The sequence below is a fragment of the Vulpes vulpes genome, chromosome X, assembly GCF_048418805.1.
Source record: "Vulpes vulpes isolate BD-2025 chromosome X, VulVul3, whole genome shotgun sequence".
NCBI classification, from domain to species: Eukaryota; Metazoa; Chordata; class Mammalia; order Carnivora; family Canidae; genus Vulpes; species Vulpes vulpes.
Window position 1 is genome coordinate 50,341,267 of NC_132796.1, and position 25,008 is coordinate 50,366,274.

Genomic DNA, 25,008 nt, shown 5'->3' on the forward strand with positions numbered 1-25,008 from the left:
TTACTCTTGAAAGAAGAGAGACAGGCTGAGCATGGTCCACAGAACCAGAAAAGACTTTAAAAATCATTCAGTTTAACATCTTCCCCTGACACTCTCATTTTATAAATAAAAAAAACAATGGCCCAGAGAAAACTGACCTGGATGACAAAGCAGGTTAATAGCAGAGCGTGGGCTCGAATCCAGGTCTCCTTATACACTCAAGACATCTGAAATTCCACTCTGGTTTCCTAGATATTCCTTTTCTTTTAAATGAATCTTATTTTTTTTAATTTCATTTATTTATGATAGTCACACACACAGAGAGAGAGAGAGAGAGAGAGAGGCAGAGACATAGGCAGAGGGAGAAGCAGGCTCCATGCACCAGGAGCCCGATGTGGGATTCGATCCCGGGTCTTCAGGATCGCGCCCTGGGCCAAAGGCAGGCACCAAACTCCTGCGCCACCCAGGGATCCCCTAGATATTCCTTTCACATAGTTAAACAGGCAACTCCATCTATACTATCAGAAGCACATTTAAAAGTATTCTTTCTTATTGCTCAGGGTTAATTGGAAAGGAAGATTGCTGCATTGCTGGAAAGCTGTTGGAAGTAGGAGAAAAAGAAAAAAGAACATACTATACAGGGCCTTCCACTGTCTAATCTTTTAGAATCTTGATCCATTCAAGCCTGCATGTATTCCTCATCTGGAATTGTTCAAAAGGACATTTCACACTGCAGTTAATTATTTCACACTCAGTGTCATCTTGTGTAATAATCAGACCACTCCAATTTGCTTATCCATGGAAAAATGATGACTTTTGAATAGTTTGCAGCTTTCTTCCATAATTTCTCATTCCGCATTTTTTTGTATATACATATTTCTTATTGGAGTTCGATATGCCAACATATAGCATAACACCCAGTGCTCATCAAATCAAGTGCCCCCCTCAGTGCCCGTCACCCAGTCACCCCGACCCCCCGGCCACCTCCCTTTCCACCATCCCTTGTTCGTTTCCCAGAGTTAGGAGTCTCTCATGTTCTGTCTCCCGCTCTGATATTTCCCACTCATTTTTCTCCTTTCCCCTTTATTTCCTTTCACTATTTTTTATATACCCCAAATGAATGAGACCATATAATGTTTGTCCTTCTGTGATTGACTTACTTCACTCAGCATAATACCCTCCAGTTCCATCCACGTCGAAGCAAATGGTGGGTATTTGTCATTTCTATTGGCTGAGTAATATTCCATTGTATACATCATTGTATACATAGACCACAGCTTCTTTATCCGTTCATCTTTCGATGGACACCGAGGCTCCTTCCACAGTTTGGCTATTGTGGACATTGCTGCTATAAACATTGGGGGTGCAGGTGTCCTGCCGTTTCACTGCATCTGTATCTTTGGGGTAAATCCCCAGCAGGGCAATTGCTGGGTCGTAAGGCAGATCTATTTTTAACTCTTTGAGGAACCTCCACACAGTTTTCCAGGGTGGCTGCACCAGTTCACATTCCCACCAACAGTGCAAGAGGATTCCCCTTTCTCCACATCCTCTCCAACATTTTTGGTTTCCTGTCTTGTTAATTTTCCCCATTCTCACTGGTGGGAGGTGGTATCTCATCGTGGTTTTGGTTTGTATTTCCCTGATGGCAAGTGATGCAGAGCATTTTCTCATGTGCTTGTTGGCCATGTCTATGTCTTCCTCTGTGAGATTTCTGTTCATGTCTTTTGCCCATTTCATGATTGGATTGTTTGTTTCTTTGCTGTTGAGTTTAATAAGTTCTTTATAGATCTTGGATACTAGCCCGTTATCTGATAGGTCATTTGCAAATATCTTCTCCCATTCTGTAGGTGGTCTTTTAGTTTTGTGGACTGTTTCTTTTGCTGTGCAGAAGCTTCTTATCTTGATGAAGTCCCAATAATTCATTTTTGCTTTTGTTTCCCTTGCCTTCATGGATGTATCTTGCAAGAAGTTGCTGTGGCCAAGTTCAGAAAGGGTGTAGCCTGTGTTCTCCTCTAGGATTTTGATGGAATCTTGTCTCACATTTAGATCTTTCATCCATTTTGAGTTTCTCCTTGTGTATGGTGCAAGAGAGTGGTCTAGTTACATTCTTCTGCACGTGGGTGTCCAATTTTCCCAGCACCATTTATTGAAGCGACTGTCCTTTTCTCCAGTGGATAGTCTTTCCTGCTTTGTCGAATATTAGTTGACCATAGAGTTGAGGGCCCATTTTTGGGTTCTCTATTCTGTTCCACTCATCTGTGTGTCTGTTTTTGTGCCAGTACCACACTGTCTTGATGATCACAACTTTGTAGTACAACCTGAAATCCGGCATTGTGATGCCTCCAGCTCTGGTTTTCTTTTTCAGTATTCCCCTGGCTATTCAGGTCCTTTCTGATTCCACACAAATCTTAAGATGATTTGTTCCAACTCTCTGAAGAAAGTCCATGGTATTTTGATAGGGATTGCATTAAATTTGTAAATTTCCCTGGGTAGCATTGACATTTTCACACTATTAATTCTTCCAATCCATGAGCATGGAATATTTTTCCATCTCTTTGTGTCTGCCTCAATTTCTTTCAGAAGTGTTCTGTAGTTTTTAGGGTATAGATCCTTTACCTCTTTGGTGAGGTTTATTCTTAGGCATCTAATGCTTTTGGGTGCAGTTGTAAATGGGATTGCCTCCTTCATTTCTCTTTCTTCAGTCTCATTGTTAGTGTAGAGAAATGCCACTGATTTCTGGGCATTGATTTTGCATCCTGCCACCCTGCCGAATTGCTGTATGAGTTCTAGCAATCTGGGGTGGAGTCTTTCGAGTTTTCTACGTACAGTGTCATGTCATCTGCAAAGAGGGAGAGTTTGACTTCTTCTTTGCCCATTTGAATGCCTTTCATTTCTTTTTGTTGCCTGATTGCTGAGGCTAGGACTTCTAGTACTCTGTTGAATAGCAGTGGTGAGAGTGGACATCCCTGTCGTGGTCCTGATCTTAGGAGAAAGGCTCCCCGTGTTTCCCCATATTGGCTGTGGGCTCTTCGTAGATGGCTTTTGAGATGCTGAGGAATGTTCCCTTTATCCCTACACTCTGAAGAGTTTTGATCAGGAATGGATGCTGTATTTTGTCCAATGCTTTCTCTGCATCTATTGAGAGGATCATATGGTTCCTGTTTTTTCTCTTGTTGATATGATCTATCATGTTGATTGCTTTAGGAGTGTTGAACCAGCCTTGCATCCCGGGGATAAATCCTACTTGGTCATGGTGAATAATCTTCTTAATGTATTGTTGGATCCTACTGGCTAGTATCTTGTTGAGAATTTTTTGCATCTGTGTTCATCAGGGATATTGGTCTATAATTCTCCTTTTTGGTGGGGTCTTTGTCTGGTTTTGGAATTACGGTGATGCTGGCCTCGTAAAACGAGTTTGGGAGTATTCCATCCCTTTCTATCTTTCCGAACAGCTTTAGTAGAATAGGTATTGTTTCTTCTTTAAACGTTTGATAGACTTCCCCTGGGAAGCCATCTGGCCCTGGACTTCTGTGTCTTGGGAGGTTTTTGATGACTGCTTCAATTTCCTCCCTACTTATTGGCCTGTTCAGGTTTTCTATTTCTCCCTGTTCCAGTTTTGGTAGTTTGCGGTTTTCCAGAAATGCATCCATTTCTTCTAGATTGCCTAATTTATTGGCGTATACCTACTCATCATATGTTTCTAATATCGTTTGTATCACAACCTTGGTATTGGTTGTGATCTCTCTTTTTGCATTGGTGATTTTATTAATCAGAGTCTTTTGTTTTTAATAATGCTGGCTAATGGTTTATCGGTCTTATTAATTCTTTCAAAGAACCAACTCCTGGTTTTGTTAATCTGTTCCACAGTTCTTCTGGTCTCTATTTCATTGAGTTCTGCTCAGATCTTTATTAACTCTCTTCTTCTGCTGGGTGTAGGTTTTATTTGCTGTTCTTTCTCCAGTTCCTTTAGGTGCAAGTTTAGCTTTTGTATTTGAGTTCTTTCCAGTTTTTTGAGGGATGCTTGTATTGCGATGCATTTCCCTCTCAGGACTGCTTTTGCTGTATCCCAAAGATTTTGAACGGTTGTATCTTCATTCTCATTAGTTTCCAGGAATCTTTTTAATTCTTCTCTTATTTCCTGGTTGACCCTTCCATCTTTTAGCAGGATGCTCTTTAACCTACACGTGTTTGAGTTTCTTCCAAATTTCTTCTTGTGATTGAGTTCAAGTTTCAAAGCATTATGGTCCAAAAATATGCAGGGGCAATCCCAATCTTTTGGTATTGGTTGAGACCTGATTTGTGACCCAGTATGTGGTCTATTCTGGAGAAAGTTCCACGTGCACTTGAGAAGAATGTGTATTCAGTTGCATTCGGATGCAAAGTTCTGTATATATCTGTGAAATCCATCTGGTCCAGTGTATCATTTAAGGCCCTTGTTTCTTTGGAGATGTTGTGCTTAGAAGATCTGTCATTTGCAGAAAGTGCTGTGTTGAAGTCTCCCAATATTAGTGTATTATTATCTAAGTATGTCTTTACTTTGGTTATTAATTTATTGATATACTTGGCAGCTCCCACACTCGGGGCATAAATATTCATGACTGTTAGGTCCTCTTGTTGGATATATCCCTTAAGTATGATATAGTGTCCCTCTTCATCTCTTACTACAGTCTTTGGGATAAACTTTAATTTTATCTGATATGAGGATGGCTACCCCTGCTTTCTTTGGAGGACTATTTGAATGGTAAATGGCTCTCCAGCCTTTCATTTTCAGGCTGTCGGTGTCCTTAGGTCTAAAATGAATCTCTTGTAGACAGCAAATAGATGGGTCTTGCTTTTTGTATCCAGTCTGAAACCCTGCATCTTTTGATGGGGTCATTAAGCCCATTCACGTTCAGAGTTACTATTGAAAGATATGAATTTAGTGTCATCATAATACCTATTCAGTCCCTGTTTTGTGCATTTTTTTCTTTGGGCATCCTCTTTCTTTTACATTTCTTGCAGAGCTGGTTTGGTGGTCACATATTCTTTCAGTTTCTGCCTATCTTGGAAGCTCTTTATCTCTCCTTCTATTCTGAATGAGAGCCTTGCTGGATAAAGTATTCTTGGCTGCAGGTTCTTCTCCTTTAGGACCCTGAATATATCCTGCCAGCCCTTTCTGGCCTGCCAGGTCTCTGTGGAGAGGTCTGCTCTTAATCTAATATTTCTCCCCATATAAGTTAGGGATCTCTTGTCTCTTGCTGCTTTAAGGATTTTCTCTTTATCTTTGGAATTTGCAAGTTTCACTTTTAAATGTCGAGGTATTGACCAGTTTTTATTGGTTTTGTGGGGGAATCTCTCTATCCCCTGGATCTGAATGCCTGTTTCCCTACCCAAATTAGGGAAGTTCTCAGCTATGATTTGTTCAAATATGCTTTCTGGCCCTCTGGCCCTCTCGGCACCCTTTGGAACCCCAATTAAGCGTAGATTTTTCCTTCTGAGGCTGTCATTTATTTCCCTTAACCTATCCTCATGATCTTTTAATTGTTTTTCTCTTGTTTCCCTCAGCTTCCTTCCTTGCCATCAACTTGTCTTCTATGTCACTCGCTCTTTCTTCTACCTCATTAACCCTCGTCGTTAGGATCTCCAGTTTGGATTGCACCTCATTTAATTATTTTTAATTTCGGCCTGATTCGATCTAAATTCTGCAGTCATGAAGTCTCTTGAATCCTTTATGCTTTTTTCCAGAGCCACCAGTAGGTTTATAATTGTGCTTCTGAATTGGCTTTCTGACATCGAATTGTAATCCAAATTCTGTAACTCTGTGGGAGAGAGTTTCTGATTCTTTGTTTTGTGGTGAATTCTTCCTTCTAGTCATTTTGCTTAGTGCAGAGTGGCTGTATGAGCAGGCTGAGTCAAGAATATCAACCACGTCCTAAATAAATTTCACCCTAGATGACTCTGAGGGGTTCTAGATGGTGATTCTCTTGGTTCTGAGTGTATTAAGTTCTGTATGTTAGAAGACACTCAGTCCCAAATTTATATAAACCAGCAATACTTGTAGAAAGCACCAACATTGACCAACAAAGCATAACCGAGATAAAAGAAGGGGAAGAATGGGAATGAAGAGAGAATATAATCTCACAGAATGAACCAGCATGGTATTCCACTTGTTCTGGGTTCATGCTGGCCATGTTTTAGAAGGTATTCACTTCTGTCATTGTAGAACAAAATGAAGCAGAGAAAACAAAAAATACAAAACAAAAAAACATATCTCGTATATCTCCCAAAATTAAATTGAGTATGTTGAAGGGAATCTAGAAGTGGGAAACATATCTAAGACATGTAATTTTAGAAATATGAAAGTCAAAAAGGAAGAAACTTAAAAATGAAGAGGTTATAAAGTATGGTGTTTAAGGTGGGAAGAGAAAAAATATTGGAAATTTTTAGTCTGATATAAAACGAGTTGTACTGGAAAAAGGAGAAATAAAGAAGGGGTATCCTCTGGTTCTATATAGTGTAAATCCCTCGACTTCCCCTGGATCTTTTCAGCACTGCTTGGTCAAGAACTTGCTCTTCCCCTGTCCTTCCAGCTGGTCTTCTGGGGGAGGGGCTGCTGAGCTGAATCTCAGGTGTGTGCACGGCTCAGTGGGAGCTGTTTATCCTGAGTCCCCCGTTCCCTCGCAGTCCTGCTCAGTCCCAGGCACAGCGTGATACAAGGAGGAGCAACCACAGTGGCGGCGGCCAGCTCTCCAGCCCTAGTTACTAGCTCCCCACTAGTAACTACTGCAGTCTTCCAGTCTGCACTGGACTTGATGCTCCCAGGGTGGGGCACAGTGATCGGCACAGCTTGGGGTGCCTGGTGGCAGAAGCGTCCTCGCCAATCTATGCCCTCCGTGCCTCCGTCTGGCCCAGGGGAGCGCAGGATCCTGGGCTGTGTCCAGGGGACTGGGCTTTCCTGTCCTGGAGGCTTTTGCCACCTGGCCTTAGCCCTGCTCCTCACAGGGGCCCCTCCCACACTTGAATCTTTTTAAGTCTTTTTCCATCTTCCTACCTTGTTAGAAGCACAAAGTCTTCTATGTAGCGTTCCATCTGTTCTCTCTTAAATCTCTGGTTGATTTCGTAGGCTTTCAGGATGATTTGAAAGTTATCTAGGTAAGTTGTTGGGGACAGGTGACTTGGGGACCCTACTCCTCCACCATTTTGCCCTGCCTCCCTCATTCCACATTTTCTACCTTCCTTCCTTCCTTCCTTCCTTCCTTCCTTCCTTTCTTCCTTTCTTTTTCTTTCTTTCTTTCTTTCTTTCTTTCTTTCTTTCTTTCTTTCTTTTCTTTCTTCTTTATTTCTTTCTTTCTTTGTTCTTTCTTTCTCTTTTTCTTTCTTTCTTTCTTTTCTTTTTTCTTTCGTTTTTTCTCTCTCTATTCTACTTTCATCTTCAGTGTGTAAGAGCCAGACCCAGGACTAATCAAAGGGAAAAAGTGGAAAAGAGAGAGATACAGGCCCAGTCTGAGTCTGGAGTTATGTCCACAGAACCAAACCCCCTAATCTACTCCATAGGATGAGAATTCTCATATGGAGGGAATAGCAGAGGCTCACAGGCTGCTCCAGCAAACCATATAGTATGGGAGCCTGGATTCAAGTCCGTGAGGCCCTGCGCATTATATCCCAGCTCTACCACTCACGTTGATTTCTCCAGCTTCAGTTTCCTCAGGTACAAGATAAGGGTAAAAGTACACCTGGGGTTACCATGTTGAAACATGGGATTAGTGTATGTAAAAAGTGTGTGGTGAATTGTATAAAGGTGAGTTGTATACCCTAGTGAGATGTGACAGATCTCTTGGTTGTCTGCTGGCAGTGAGATAGGATGGAACTGCAGCAAAGTCCAGTAAATCTCCTAGCTGTGCTCCTGGCTGACATAAAAAAAGAAATAGTACCTTGAGGACTCATCTTACTGTGCCCTCTGCTACTTCCCAGGGCCTCCTCCTAGTCTCCTATGCCAGCCCTCTGAGGAGGTGTATTTTATTTGGAGGGATTTTGGTGTGAGGGAATGCCTGGTCATGAATCCTAGGACCTATTCTGAAACAAACACATACTGGGGAATCAGAGAGGGCCATTCCCTTGGCTAAGTTGAAAGAGAAAGCAATATGTCTGAACTTTTGCAGATTTCTCTGCAGGCTTATTGTTCCAGGAATTCCATACCACCATTCTCCCTTTTCCCAAATAGGCAGGAAGAAATAGCACAGGAGATAGGTGTAGATATGAGACAAAGTAGAATTATATAAATGTCATCAATACAAAAGTTAAAGTATAGATGGGAAAAGTTGAAAGGAAATCCAAAGGGTGAGAAAGAACCATTTTTTAAACTCTTGATACACAATTTCATTTTCACTAATAATTATGATAATGGACAGAAAGAAACACAGCATGAAATTTTTCTGAAATTATATTAATAATCACAGTGATATCATTGTTTTTTTCAAATACTTAGTATGAACTCAGGAATAAATGCAGAACTTAGAAACTTGGAAATGCAAACATCACCTGAAGTGAGCTGAAACAATGCTAAATGTTTCTAAAACATTATAAACTTATTCTCAAAAAAGATGCATGTTGCTGAAGCTGAATTTTGTTGGGTGCTGCCTACATAAATGAGAATTCTCAAAATTAACTTCCATGTCCAACACAATGTTTATTAAAGAAGAGGTTATAAAATCATGCTAATTTGAAAAGTTGAAAAGTAATAAACTTGTTACATCATTGTTTCTGTAAAAATGTAGTTCAGGGAAGAGCCAGGGAATGTACTATAATTGCATTTTCTTTCTTGTATAAATTTTTATTTTATCATGGCTTTAGTAATTGATCTTATCTTCCCCTAATTTTTAAATTTTTTTTTCATATTCTCAACAGTTTTCTTCAAGATTTTTATCATATTAGGCACTCTAGACAGTTACTTTTTATTCAGAGGTCTCTTTCCTGGAATTGGAGATCACCCTTTGCTTTTACTGGATTTTACTGGTCAGTAGGCCAGATGCAGTTTTAATTATCCTGCAACTTCAAGGTTTTCCTGAATATGATGTACTATTTACATTTTATTAGTGTATTCCAATATTTTATGGAGCACATCCTAAAGATATTTTCAAATAAAAAATGTGTGACCTTAATTTTATGAGTTCTTAGAGTCTGAATATGTCTTTTATTCTACTATCATACTTAATTTGTAGTTTTGTGAGGTATAGAACCACACAATGTTTTATTGGTTGAAAACATTGTCTCTCATAATTACCTAAAAGTATTTCTTCATTGTCTTCTAGAATGCAGAGAATTTTTATAAGAATTTTAAGGTTAGTCAGATTCTTATTCCTTTGTATGTGACTTGTATGTGATTTATACTCTGAAAGATTTTAGGATCTCCTCTTTCTCCTTAATATTCTGAAATTTTGTTCTACTGTGGTTAGGCATGATGCTTCTTTTCATTCCTTGGGAGGATATTCACTGTACCCTTTCAATTTAGAGACTCATGTCTTTTGCGTCTGAGAAAATCTTTTGAATTATTTCTCTGATGATTTTTCTGACTACCTCTTCTCTCCGCTTTTTTATGTTATCCCCTTATTTAAGCAATGAATCCCTTGGATCATTTCCTTTATGTCCCTTATCTTTTTTCCTCCTGTGTTTTCTTTATCTTTGTCTTTTGGTTCTCCTTTCTGGAGGATTTTCATGACTTGTCCACAAATTCCTCCAATGATATTTTTTCATTTTTTCCCTCTATTGATTGTTTGAAATTTAAAAATGTAGTTTCAAATTCCAGGGCCTTTCTTTCATTCTTTAATTTTTTCTTATTAATATATTTTTCTAAATGTATTTTTAATCACTCTGAAGAGATAAGTTATTGTAAGTTCACTTTTATTTCCTGAATTTTTACTATTTCTTCTAGAATAATCTCTTTCTTTATTGGCTCTGTATACTTAGTGTTGGAAATACTGATTGTGTGTCTAGGAATCCTTCATTTTACACTTATATTTTATTATGGGTCATTAAGAATCTCATTAGGAATAAATAAAATCAACAAGGAAAAAGGAAAGCTAAGAAAGACAAACAAAAACAAACCCAACTATATTTCAAGTGAATAACATAACCTCACTGAAGAAGGAAATAAAGAACTACCTAAGTAACTTTAGACACAGCATTTTTACTTTATTTCTCAGGCTAAATACAAAAAAGAAATATAAGTAAATATATTTTTAAAATATTTTATTTATTCATGAAAGATTCACAGAGAAAGGCAGAGACATAGGGAGAGGGAGAAACAGGCTTTCCGTGAGGAGCCCAGTGCAGGACTTGATCCCAGGACCCCAGGATCACACCTTGAGCCAAAGACAGATAGTCAACCACCAAGCCACTCAGGCATCCTGAAATATAAGTAAATATTAAACTGTAGTTAGTTGGTTTGTTTTTTACAGTGGTATGATTTATTATTTCCAAAACTACTTTATATATGTCCTAGGATGCAGCACATTAGTAAATATATTGTGGAAAATGGAAGCCAAATTTTTCACTGTTAAGAAAGGAGTTCTAAATATGGAAAGGAAGATGGTTAGAGTGAGCCATACGGTGTGAGGTTGGAATTGGAAGTAACAGCAGGATTTTTTAAAGAAAAGATTGTATTTATTTATTCATGAGAAACACAGAGAGAGAGATGCAGAGGCATAGGCAGAGGGAGAAGCAGGCTCCTCGCAAGGAGCCCGATGTGGGACTTGATCCCTGGACACAGGATTATGCCCCAAGCCAAAGGCAGATGCTCAACCACTGAGCCACCCAGGTGTCCCTAACAGCAGGATTTTTAAATAAATGTCTATATATGCATCTATTCTACCTCCAACCTCTACAAGCTTTATCTGTATTTTTCATTGTCCATTAAAAATGAAGAAATGTACTAAAGACCTGAAGAGTTAAAGCAACCATGAAAAAGAAAAGCAAAGCTGAAGGCATGACAATTTTGGATTTCAAATTATATTACAAAGCTGTAGTGATAAAACAGTACTGGCACAAGTGTAAACAACTAGGTCAATAGAACAGAATAAGAAACCCAGAAACAAACCCACAACTATATGGTCAACTAATCTTTGACAAAGCAGGAAAGACTATACAATGGGAAAGAGACAGTCTCTGTGGTGTTGGAAAAAAGCAGACATCAACAAGCAAAAGAATGAAACTCGGGGGATCCCTGGGTGGCTCAGTGGTTTAGCACCTGATATTGGCTCAGGGCGTGATCCTGGAGTCCCAGGATTGAGTCCCGCATCAGGCTCCCTGCATGGAGCCTGCTTCTCCCTCTGCCTGTGTCTCTGCCTCTCTCTGTGTGTCTCTCATGAATAAATTAAAAAATAAAATCTTAGAAAAAAGAATGAAACTCAACAACTTTCTTACACCATACACAAAAATAAATTTAAAATGGATTAAAGACTTAAATGTAAGACAGCAAGCCATCAAAATCCTGGAGGAGAATACAGGCAGTAACTTCTTTAACATCATCCATAGCAACTTCTTTCTAGATATGTCTCCTGAAGCAAGGGAGACAAAGGCAAAAATCAACTATTGGGACTTCATCAAAGTACAAAGCTTCTAAATAGCAAAGGAAACAACAAAACTAAAAGGCAACCCACAGAATGGGAGAAGATATTTTCAAATGACATATCTGATAAAGGTTTAGTATTTAAGATATAGAAAGAACTTATAAAACTGAACACCCCAAAACAAATAATCCAATTAAAAAATGAGCAGAAGACATGAATAGACATTTTTCCAAAGAAGATATGCAGATGGCCAAAACACATATGAAATAATGCTCAAAGTCACTCATCATCAGGGAAATATAAATAAAAACTATAATATAAAACAATTACTTCACATCTGTCAGAATGGCTAAAATCAGCAACACAAGAAACAACAGGTGTTGGCAAGGGTGTGAAGAAACGGAAACCCTTTTGCACTGTTGATGAGAATGCAAAGTGGTACAGCCACTCTAGAAAACAATATGGATTTTCCTAAGAAAGTTAAGAATAGTAACTGCACTACTAGGTATTTACCCAAAGAATACAAAAATACTAATTTAAAGGGATACATGCACTCTGATGTTTATAGCAGCATTATGTGCAATAACCAAATCATGGAAAGAGCCCAAGTGTCTATCAATTGATGAATGGATAAAAAAGGTGAGATATATATAGATAGATATAGATATAGATCCCAGAAAAAAATAATGAAATCTTGTCATTTGCAACAACGTGGAGAGAGCTAGAGAATATTATGCTAAGCAAGATAGGTCAGTCAGAGAAAGACAAATACCATATGATTTCATTCATATGTGGATTTAAGAAATGAAACAATGAACAAGGGGGAGAAAAGAGAGAGGCAAACCAAGAAACAAAATCTTACCTATAGAGAACAAAATGATGGTTATCAAGGGGAGGTGGGTGGGGAGATGGGTGAAACAGGTGATGGAGATTAAGGAGTGCAATGTGATGAACACCAGGTGTTGTATGGTTGTATGGAAGTATTGAATCTCTATATTGTATACCTAAAACTAATATCACTGTATCTTAACTGGGATTTTTTCCAAAAAAATAAATTCTAGCTAATATACAGTGTAATATTGAGTAGAATTCAGTGGGGGGGGGGCAGAGCAAGTTGGCAGAAGAGTAAGGGTCCTCAACTCACCTGGTCCCACCAACTTACCACATAAATTTCAAAACATCCTGAACACCTACGAATTCGACCTGAGATTTTGAGAGAACAGCCAATACTCTACAGAGAGAAGGGTTTTCGCTTCTAGCAAGGTAGGAAGGCAGAGAAAAAAATAAAATAGAAAAGAATCAAGTGGGGGAGGGGCACCGCTAGGAGCCTGGCGAAAGCCAGGCTGGGAAAGCCTCAGGGACAGGAAAGCCCAGCCCTGGAGAAGCAGGAACTTTAAAAATCCACACTGGATTCTTCCAGGACAGAAAAGTGCTTAGCAGGGAAATCAGGCAGAATCAGAGTAGGGGCAATGAAGCCTCTAGTTTCTCAGAGTCATTAATAGAGGAAGTGTGCCAGAGGAAAGTGCACCACAAGCTGGGGACCAATCTCGGTAAAGGACTGGAGTGCACAGCCAGCGGGGCATTTGGGAGAAGCCAGTCAATTAGGTGGGCTGGCTCCAGATGGAGGTGTCCGCGCCCTGCTGCCGTCGGGAGCTGCGCCGCCTGGAAGTGTGATTCCAGCAGCACAGGGCCCCGATCCCAGGGCACCGAACAGACACAACCCATGATCCTGTGTTCCCCCTGGAACAGGCAAAGCGGAGAGGGCACAAGACAGCGAGGACTGCCCTACCACTGGGCGCCCTGCAAGCTGTGCAGATCACTGTGCCCCACCCTGGGAGCATCAAGTCCAGTGCAGACTGGAAGACTGCAGTAGTTACTAGTGGGGAGCTAGTAACTAGGGCTGGAGAGCTGGCCGCCGCCACTGTGGTTGCTCCTCCTTGTATCACGCTGTGCCTGGGACTGAGCAGGACTGCGAGGGAACGGGGGACTCAGGATAAACAGCTCCCACTGAGCCGTGCACACACCTGAGATTCAGCTCAGCAGCCCCTCCCCCAGAAGACCAGCTGGAAGGACAGGGGAAGAGCAAGTTCTTGACCAAGCAGTGCTGAAAAGATCCAGGGGAAGTCGAGGGATTTACACTATATAGAACCAGAGGATACCCCTTCTTTATTTCTCCTTTTTCCAGTACAACTCGTTTTATATCAGACTAAAAATTTCCAATATTTTTTCTCTTCCCACCTTAAACACCATACTTTATAACCTCTTCATTTTTAAGTTTCTTCCTTTTTGACTTTCATATTTCTAAAATTACATGTCTTAGATATGTTTCCCACTTCTAGATTCCCTTCAACATACTCAATTTAATTTTGGGAGATATACGAGATATGTTTTTTTGTTTTGTATTTTTTGTTTTCTCTGCTTCATTTTGTTCTACAATGACAGAAGTGAATACCTTCTAAAACATGGCCAGCATGAACCCAGAACAAGTGGAATACCATGCTGGTTCATTCTGTGAGATTATATTCTCTCTTCATTCCCATTCTTCCCCTTCTTTTATCTCGGTTATGCTTTGTTGGTCAATGTTGGTGCTTTCTACAAGTATTGCTGGTTTATATAAATTTGGGACTGAGTGTCTTCTAACATACAGAACTTAATACACTCAGAACCAAGAGAATCACCATCTAGAACCCCTCAGAGTCATCTAGGGTGAAATTTATTTAGGACGTGGTTGATATTCTTGACTCAGCCTGCTCATACAGCCACTCTGCACTAAGCAAAATGACTAGAAGGAAGAATTCACCACAAAACAAAGAATCAGAAACTCTCTCCCACAGAGTTACAGAATTTGGATTACAATTCGATGTCAGAAAGCCAATTCAGAAGCACAATTATAAACCTACTGGTGGCTCTGGAAAAAAGCATAAAGGATTCAAGAGACTTCATGACTGCAGAATTTAGATCGAATCAGGCCGAAATTAAAAATAATTAAATGAGGTGCAATCCAAACTGGAGATCCTAACGACGAGGGTTAATGAGGTAGAAGAAAGAGCGAGTGACATAGAAGACAAGTTGATGGCAAGGAAGGAAGCTGAGGGAAACAAGAGAAAAACAATTAAAAGATCATGAGGATAGGTTAAGGGAAATAAATGACAGCCTCAGAAGGAAAAATCTACGCTTAATTGGGGTTCCAAAGGGTGCCGAGAGGGCCAGAGGGCCAGAAAGCATATTTGAACAAATCATAGCTGAGAACTTCCCTAATTTGGGTAGGGAAACAGGCATTCAGATCCAGGGGATAGAGAGATTCCCCCACAAAACCAATAAAAACTGGTCAATACCTCGACATTTAAAAGTGAAACTTGCAAATTCCAAAGATAAAGAGAAAATCCTTAAAGCAGCAAGAGACAAGAGATCCCTAACTTATATGGGGAGAAATATTAGATTAAGAGCAGACCTCTCCACAGAGACCTGGCAGGCCAGAAAGGGCTGGCAGGATATATTCAGGGTCCTAAAGGAGAAGAACCTGCAGCCAAGAATACTTTATCCAGCAAGGCTCTCATTCAGAATAGAAGGAGAGATAAAGAGCTTCCAAGATAGGCAGAAACTGAAAGAATATGTGACCACCAAACCAGCTCTGCAAGAAATGTAAAAGAAAGAGGATGCCCAAAGAAAAAAATGCACAAAACAGGGACTGAATAGGTATTATGATGACACTAAATTCATATCTTTCAATAGTAACTCTGAACGTGAATGGGCTTAATGACCCCATCAAAAGATGCAGGGTTTCAGACTGGATACAAAAAGCAAGACCCATCTATTTGCTGTCTACAAGAGATTCATTTTAGACCTAAGGACACCGACAGCCTGAAAATGAAAGGCTGGAGAGCCATTTACCATTCAAATAGTCCTCCAAAGAAAGCAGGGGTAGCCATCCTCATATCAGATAAAATTAAAGTTTATCCCAAAGACTGTAGTAAGAGATAAAGAGGGACACTATATCATACTTAAGGGATATATCCAACAAGAGGACCTAACAGTCATGAATATTTATGCCCCGAGTGTGGGAGCTGCCAAGTATATCAATAAATTAATAACCAAAGTAAAGACATACTTAGATAATAATACACTAATATTGGGAGACTTCAACACAGCACTTTCTGCAAATGACAGATCTTCTAAGCACAACATCTCCAAAGAAACAAGGGCCTTAAATGATACACTGGACCAGATGGATTTCACAGATATATACAGAACTTTGCATCCGAATGCAACTGAATACACATTCTTCTCAAGTGCACGTGGAACTTTCTCCAGAATAGACCACATACTGGGTCACAAATCAGGTCTCAACCAATACCAAAAGATTGGGATTGCCCCTGCATATTTTTGGACCATAATGCTTTGAAACTTGAACTCAATCACAAGAAGAAATTTGGAAGAAACTCAAACACGTGTAGGTTAAAGAGCATCCTGCTAAAAGATGGAAGGGTCAACCAGGAAATAAGAGAAGAATTAAAAAGATTCCTGGAAACTAATGAGAATGAAGATACAACCGTTCAAAATCTTTGGGATACAGCAAAAGCAGTCCTGAGAGGGAAATGCATCGCAATACAAGCATCCCTCAAAAAACTGGAAAGAACTCAAATACAAAAGCTAAACTTGCACCTAAAGGAACTGGAGAAAGAACAGCAAATAAAACCTACACCCAGCAGAAGAAGAGAGTTAATAAAGATCTGAGCAGAACTCAATGAAATAGAGACCAGAAGAACTGTGGAACAGATTAACAAAACCAGGAGTTGGTTCTTTGAAAGAATTAATAAGACCGATAAACCATTAGCCAGCATTATTAAAAACAAAAGACTCTGATTAATAAAATCACCAATGCAAAAAGAGAGATCACAACCAATACCAAGGTTGTGATACAAACGATATTAGAAACATATGATGAGTAGGTATACGCCAATAAATTAGGCAATCTAGAAGAAATGGATGCATTTCTGGAAAACCGCAAACTACCAAAACTGGAACAGGGAGAAATAGAAAACCTGAACAGGCCAATAAGTAGGGAGGAAATTGAAGCAGTCATCAAAAACCTCCCAAGACACAGAAGTCCAGGGCCAGATGGCTTCCCAGGGGAAGTCTATCAAACGTTTAAAGAAGAAACAATACCTATTCTACTAAAGCTGTTCGGAAAGATAGAAAGGGATGGAATACTCCCAAACTCGTTTTACGAGGCCAGCATCACCGTAATTCCAAAACCAGACAAAGACCCCACCAAAAAGGAGAATTATAGACCAATATCCCTGATGAACACAGATGCAAAAAATTCTCAACAAGATACTAGCCAGTAGGATCCAACAATACATTAAGAAGATTATTCACCATGACCAAGTAGGATTTATCCCCGGGATGCAAGGCTGGTTCAACACTCCTAAAGCAATCAGCATGATAGATCATATCAACAAGAGAAAAAACAGGAACCATATGATCCTCTCAATAGATGCAGAGAAAGCATTGGACAAAATACAGCATCCATTCCTGATCAAAACTCTTCAGAGTGTAGGGATAAAGGGAACATTCCTCAGCATCTCAAAAGCCATCTACGAAGAGCCCACAGCCAATATGGGGAAACACGGGGAGCCTTTCTCCTAAGATCAGGACCACGACAGGGATGTCCACTCTCACCACTGCTATTCAACAGAGTACTAGAAGTCCTAGCCTCAGCAATCAGGCAACAAAAAGAAATGAAAGGCATTCAAATGGGCAAAGAAGAAGTCAAACTCTCCCTCTTTGCAGATGACATGACACTGTACGTAGAAAACTCGAAAGACTCCACCCCAGATTGCTAGAACTCATACAGCAATTCGGCAGGGTGGCAGGATGCAAAATCAATGCCCAGAAATCAGTGGCATTTCTCTACACTAACAATGAGACTGAAGAAAGAGAAATGAAGGAGGCAATCCCATTTACAACTGCACCCAAAAGCATTAGATGCCTAAGAATAAACCTCACCAAAGAGGTAAAGGATCTATACCCTAAAAACTACAGAACACTTCTGAAAGAAATTGAGGCAGACACAAAGAGATGGAAAAATATTCCATGCTCATGGATTGGAAGAATTAATAGTGTGAAAATGTCAATGCTACCCAGGGAAATTTACAAATTTAATGCAATCCCTATCAAAATACCATGGACTTTCTTCAGAGAGTTGGAACAAATCATCTTAAGATTTGTGTGGAATCAGAAAGGACCTGAATAGCCAGGGGAATACTGAAAAAGAAAACCAGAGCTGGAGGCATCACAATGCCGGATTTCAGGTTGTACTACAAAGTTGTGATCATCAAGACAGTGTGGTACTGGCACAAAAACAGACACACAGATGAGTGGAACAGAATAGAGAACCCAAAAATGGGCCCTCAACTCTATGGTCAACTAATATTCGACAAAGCAGGAAAGACTATCCACTGGAGAAAAGGACAGTCGCTTCAATAAATGGTGCTGGGAAAATTGGACACCCACGTGCAGAAGAATGTAACTAGACCACTCTCTTGCACCATACACAAGGAGAAACTCAAAATGGATGAAAGATCTAAATGTGAGACAAGATTCCATCAAAATCCTAGAGGAGAACACAGGCTACACCCTTTCTGAACTTGGCCACAGCAACTTCTTGCAAGATACATCCATGAAGGCAAGGGAAACAAAAGCAAAAATGAATTATTGGGACTTCATCAAGATAAAAAGCTTCTGCACAGCAAAAGAAACAGTCCACAAAACTAAAAGACCACCTACAGAATGGGAGAAGATATTTGCAAATGACCTATCAGATAACGGGCTAGTATCCAAGATCTATAAAGAACTTATTAAACTCAACAGCAAAGAAACAAACAATCCAATCATGAAATGGGCAAAAGACATGAACAGAAATCTCACAGAGGAAGACATAGACATGGCCAACAAGCACATGAGAAAATGCTCTGCATCACTTGCCATCAGGGAAATACAAACCAAAACCACGATGAGATACCACCTCCCACCAGTGAGAATGGGGAAAATTAACAAGACAGGAAACCAAAAATGTTGGAGAGGATGTGGAGAAAGGGGAATCCTCTTGCACTGTTGGTGGGAATGTGAACTGGTGCAGCCACCCTGGAAAACTGTGTGGAGGTTCCTCAAAGAGTTAAAAATAGATCTGCCTTACGACCCAGCAATTGCCCTGCTGGGGATTTACCCCAAAGATACAGATGCAGTGAAACGGCAGGACACCTGCACCCCCAATGTTTATAGCAGCAATGTCCACAATAGCCAAACTGTGGAAGGAGCCTCGGTGTCCATCGAAAGATGAACGGATAAAGAAGCTGTGGTCTATGTATACAATGATGTATACAATGGAATATTACTCAGCCAATAGAAATGACAAATACCCACCATTTGCTTCGACGTGGATGGAACTGGAGGGTATTATGCTGAGTGAAGTAAGTCAATCACAGAAGGACAAACATTATATGGTCTCATTCATTTGGGGTATATAAAAAATAGTGAAAGGAAATAAAGGGGAAAGGAGAAAAATGAGTGGGAAATATCAGAGCGGGAGACAGAACATGAGAGACTCCTAACTCTGGGAAACGAACAAGGGATGGTGGAAAGGGAGGTGGCCGGGGGGTCGGGGTGACTGGGTGACGGGCACTGAGGGGGGCACTTGATTTGATGAGCACTGGGTGTTATGCTATATGTTGGCATATCGAACTCCAATAAGAAATATGTATATACAAAAAAATGCAGAATGAGAAATTATGGAAGAAAGCTGCAAACTATTCAAAAGTCATCATTTTTCCATGGATAAGCAAATTGGAGTGGTCTGATTATTACACAAGATGACACTGAGTGTGAAATAATTAACTGCAGTGTGAAATGTCCTTTTGAACAATTCCAGATGAGGAATACATGCAGGCTTGAATGGATCAAGATTCTAAAAGATTAGACAGTGGAAGGCCCTGTATAGTATGTTCTTTTTTCTTTTTCTCCTACTTCCAACAGCTTTCCAGCAATGCAGCAATCTTCCTTTCCAATTAACCCTGAGCAATAAGAAAGAATACTTTTAAATGTGCTTCTGATAGTATAGATGGAGTTGCCTGTTTAACTATGTGAAAGGAATATCTAGGGGATCCCTGGGTGGCGCAGGAGTTTGGTGCCTGCCTTTGGCCCAGGGCGCGATCCTGAAGACCCGGGATCGAATCCCACATCGGGCTCCTGGTGCATGGAGCCTGCTTCTCCCTCTGCCTATGTCTCTGCCTCTCTCTCTCTCTCTCTCTCTCTGTGTGTGTGACTATCATAAATAAATGAAATTAAAAAAAATAAGATTCATTTAAAAGAAAAGGAATATCTAGGAAACCAGAGTGGAATTTCAGATGTCTTGAGTGTATAAGGAGACCTGGATTCGAGCCCACGCTCTGCTATTAACCTGCTTTGTCATCCAGGTCAGTTTTCTCTGGGCCATTGTTTTTTTTATTTATAAAATGAGAGTGTCAGGGGAAGATGTTAAACTGAATGATTTTTAAAGTCTTTTCTGGTTCTGTGGACCATGCTCAGCCTGTCTCTCTTCTTTCAAGAGTAAACTCTCCTTACTACAAAATGGGAGCATAGTGCTACATTACCTTGAAGGTTTCTTCCAGTTCTTCCATTTGGTATTTGAGATGAGACATTCCTGGCTCACCTGTCCCCTACTATAGCTCTCTACATTAGGCACCATATTAGATGCCCTGTCCTTGAAGCTAAGTGAGCACCCCCAGAAAAATGGGGTGTGTGCATATCCACAGAAGGAAGGGCAAGGCATTATGGCACGATGGGAGAAACGCAGAATTGAGCCAGCCAGACAGATGAGTTCAAAATCTGGCTCTACAATGTCCACAATAGCCAAACTGTGGAAGGAGCCTCAGTGTCCATCGAAAGATGAATGGATAAAGAAGATGTGGCTTATGTATACAATGGAATATCACTCAGCCAATAGAAACGACAAATACCCACCATTTGCTTCGACGTGGATGGAACTGGAGGGTATTATGCTGAGTGAAATAAGTCACTCGGAGAAGGACAAACATTATATGGTCTCATTCATTTGGGGAATATAAAAAATAGTGAAAGGGAATAAAGGGGAAAGGAGAAAAAATGAGTGGGAAATCTCAGAAAGGGAGACAGAACATGAGAGACTCCTAACTCTGGGAAACAAACTAGGGGTGGTGGAAGGAGAGGTGGGCAGGGGGTGGGGGTGACTGGGTGACGGGCACTGAGGTGGGCACTTGATGGGATGAGCACTGGGTGTTATTCTTTTTTTTTTAATTTTTATTTATTTATGATAGTCACAGAGAGAGAGAGAGAGGCAGAGACATAGGCAGAGCGAGAAGCAGGCTCCATGCACCGGGAGCCTGATGTGGGATTCGATCCTGGGTCTCCAGGATCGTGCCCTGGGCCAAAGGCAGGCGCCAAACTGCTGCGCCACCCAGGGATTCCTGGGTGTTATTCTGTATGTTGGCAAATTGAACACCAATAAAAAATAAATTTATAAAAAAAAGAAAAGAAAGAAAAGAAAAAAAGAAAAGAAAAGAAAAGAAAAGAAAAAAGAAAAGAAAAGAAAAGAAAAGAAAAGAAAAAAAAGAAAAGAAAAAAAAGAAAAGAAAAGAAAAGAAAAGAAAAGAAAAGAAAAGAAAAGAAAAAGAAAAGAAAAGAAAAGAAAAAAGAAATTCTGGCTCTACCACTCCCCAGCTATTGTGATCTGAAGGAAGTCACAAATTTTCTGAGCTTTACTTTGCTTATTGTTGAAACATAGATAATATCTTCTATCTCGTGTGATGTAAAGATCAAGTGAAAGGAGATAGGTGAAAGTCTTAGTGTTCATTGCTCTACAGATATCACTTATGGTCAAATCTGATATTTAGTGGGTTCATGCTGGTATGGGGTTCATGCTGAATGGTCAGAGCTTGTGCCACAGCAGTTGTGAAATTTATTTATTTATTTATTTATTTATTTATTTATTTATTTATTCATTCATTCATTCATTCATTCATTTATCTATCTATTTATTTTTAAAGATTTTATTTATTTATTCCTGAGACACACACACACACACACACACACATACACGGGGGGAGGGCAGAGACATAGGCAGAGGGAGAAGCAGGCTCCATGCAGGGAGCCCGATGCGGGACTCGATCCCGGGACTCCAGGATCACGCCCTGGGCCAAAGGCAGGCACTAAACCACTGAGTCACCCAGGCGTCCTCAGTTGTTTAAATATCACTCCCTAGTGGTAATTATTGTTACCCAGGGTTTCTAGAAAGCCAGTTCTCTTAGAAAAACCTACAAGACTTTCTTTTCCAGGCCCTGGAGACTCACACCTCAGACAGTCCTTATTCTTTTCCAGGATAGTTTGTTCAGATATGGCTAAAGTACAATTGCTTAGTATGTGTGCTCCTTCGGGTACTACAGCTATCAGGCAATTCCTAACAGAGCTAAGTTGGAGCATGGCAAACCACCACCATAGGTGAGCTATGAAGAACATTTTGAACAGACAAGTCAAAAAGACATTTAAGATTGTGATGAAGACAAGTTATGGAATGGCTTTTCATAGAGGCCTTGGTGAATAGAAGTCTCGCTTGCTCGTATATGAACAAATACCATATTACTTTCATGGAAGGATAGACTGCAATGCTTCTCAAATTTAAGTAAGCATAGGAATTACCTGGAGATCTTGTTAAATGCAAATTCTGATTCAAACGTCTGGATTGGGAGACTCTAACAAGTCCCTAGGCTTTCCAAAGAACAAGTGGCTAGATAATCTCTTTGGGATTATATGCCCAGGAACAAGGGGCTGACTGCATACTTTGTTTCTCTACTTCAATTCAAAGTCAGTGCCTTGTAGTGAAAAGAGAGGGCCCTTCACAGGGCCCTACTCTGGCCAGGGAAGTGGTGGCAGAGCTGCAACATAAATGGACTGAGGTCATATAGGGACATTTCCTACCCATAGAACCTTCCCCTTTCCTAATTTTTGAGGGTCCCAACCCCAGCATGGGCTGAAGCAGGGCATTGAGAGAAACAGACTAATTACCATCTCACTTGCCCAGCTGGCTTGGTTAGTTCATTATATCTTCATTAATTCACTAATCCATCTAACAATCAATTCACTCAATAAACATTTACTAAGTCCCTTCTCTGTTCCAAGCCTTGTGATGAGCACATTCATTCAGAAGTTAATCAGATATAGCTTCATCCCTCAAAGAGCTCACAGTCTAATGGAGCAAAATGATACATTTTGTAATAAAATGTGAGCAAGATGAAATAGATTCATGAAGGAGGGATATTCTGGGTATAGGTTGATGGTTAGAAAGACTTCATAGAGATGAAGGTGACACTTAAAATGAGACTTGGTGTATATATATTTGTCATGCAGATATGGGGGTGATTGCACTCCAGGCAAAGGAACCAACATGCACAAAGGCATGTACTGGTGTATTGAGGAAACTATAAATTGCTAAATATTGTGTGTATTACGTAGAATGCTTTCAACTGCAGCTAAGTGGATATCCAACTAAAAGTATCATGAACACATGAACAATAATTAGTTCATTATCTCACATGACAAAAAGTCCAAAGGAAGTTCGTTTCCAGGTAGGTTAAGTGGTTCAATGTTGTCATCAAGGTCCCAGAAGCTTTCTTATCCTTCTGCTCTATCATCCTTGTTTTTTTTTTTCAGCATCTTCTGGATTATAAGATGGTACTTGTGTCACATGCAGGCACAACTATATCCATATCCAGGGAAGAATAAGAAGATCACTTCATTCCACACGTGTTCCTTTATTAGGCAGGAAAACCTTTCACTAAAGCTCCCCATCAGACATCTCTTGCAGTCCTCTGCCCTTGCCTTCAATGCAAGGGAGGCTGGGAAAATGAGTATATGGCATTTTTAGCCTTTACAATGAGAAGCTCTACAACAAGGAAGGGATGGCAGGAAAAGAGGCTGAAGGAGCCAGATCCTGAAGGCCTCATATGCCTAAGAATTTGGCATTTTCTCCTACAGACTCTTTTGGATAAATTGGATCAGAAGTAATATAATCAAATCTGCATTTTGAAATATCATATTGCTATGTAAGTACATAGAAAGCATCTAGAAAGATAGATATCTACTGATACTAATGATTATCTCTGACTAGGGGAGTGAGATTGGCAGAAGTGAAAGGGAACATGCACACTTTAACTCTTTAGCAGTGGAATATTTTGCCCCCAGGGACAGAGGCCAGGGATGCGGCTAAACATTCCACAAGGCATGGAACAACTCCCAGAGCAAAGAAGAATTGAGTCCAAAATGTCAATAGTGTTAAGGCTGAAAGACTATGGTCATAGACTTCTTTATTATTTGGATTTTTTTACTGCAAACCTGTATTCATGTATTTATGTTTTAAAAATATTTAGGAGAACCTGGATGGCTCATTTGGCTAAGTGACCGGCTCTTGATTTCAGCTCAGGTCAAGATCTCAGGGTCCTGGGATCAAGCCCTGTGTCAGGCTATATTCAGTGGGGAATCTATTTAAAGATTCTCTCTCTCCTCCCCCCTCTCCCTCTGCCCCTCACCTCTCACATTTTCTCTCAAATAAATAAATTTTTAAAAATGTTTAAAACCTTATTTCATAAACCAAGATTCATAAGCATTTGTTGGAAAGCAGATTGGCAGGGTGGAGACTAGAGGCAAGGAGACCAATTAGGAAGCTATCGCAATATTTAATTCAATGGTTTTCATTTTCTTTTTTTTCCCTCCCTTCCTCTCTCCCTTCCCATCCTCCTTCCTTCCTTTCCTCCTTCTCTGTTTCTCTTTCCTTTGGCAGTTGGAACCCTTTATTTCAATGAAATTTTCCTGGATCCCAGTATATAAATAAAAAATCAATCAGTCAGTCAATCAGTACTGCTTTGGTTGAGGCAGGAATGGGGTCTAGAGCCTTAGTTGTTTTCTGATGCTTTCCCTCTCCCCGCCCATGGTGGCTTGACATACTTCTATAGAGTCCTTTGAATGCTCCCAAAGAGAAGCTGAGGCCTGGCCTAGCCCAAGGATGGTAGAGATGGGGAGGCTGAGAAGATTCAAGAGTTAAATGTGAGTAGTATGTTTGTCAGACCAGTCATAATAACTCAACTAATTATAAGATGTTATAATTTTGGCAATAAGAAGTGGCATATTTTGGGCCATTCCTAATTTCTAATTTGCTACAAATAACTTACCATTTAACATCGAGTAAAGTAAAAATAAACGACAAACCAAGAGAGATATTTAGGAAGTGGAGCTGATGAACCATGGTGATTAGATATTAGAATAAGAGGGAGAAGAAGCTTGGAGGAGTTCCAGGTTTCTGGCTTATGTTACTGAGTGTGTGAAGATGCTACTCATTAAGATGAGGAATATAGGAAAGGGCAAAATTATGAGTTCAATGTTGGATGTGTTGCATTTGAGG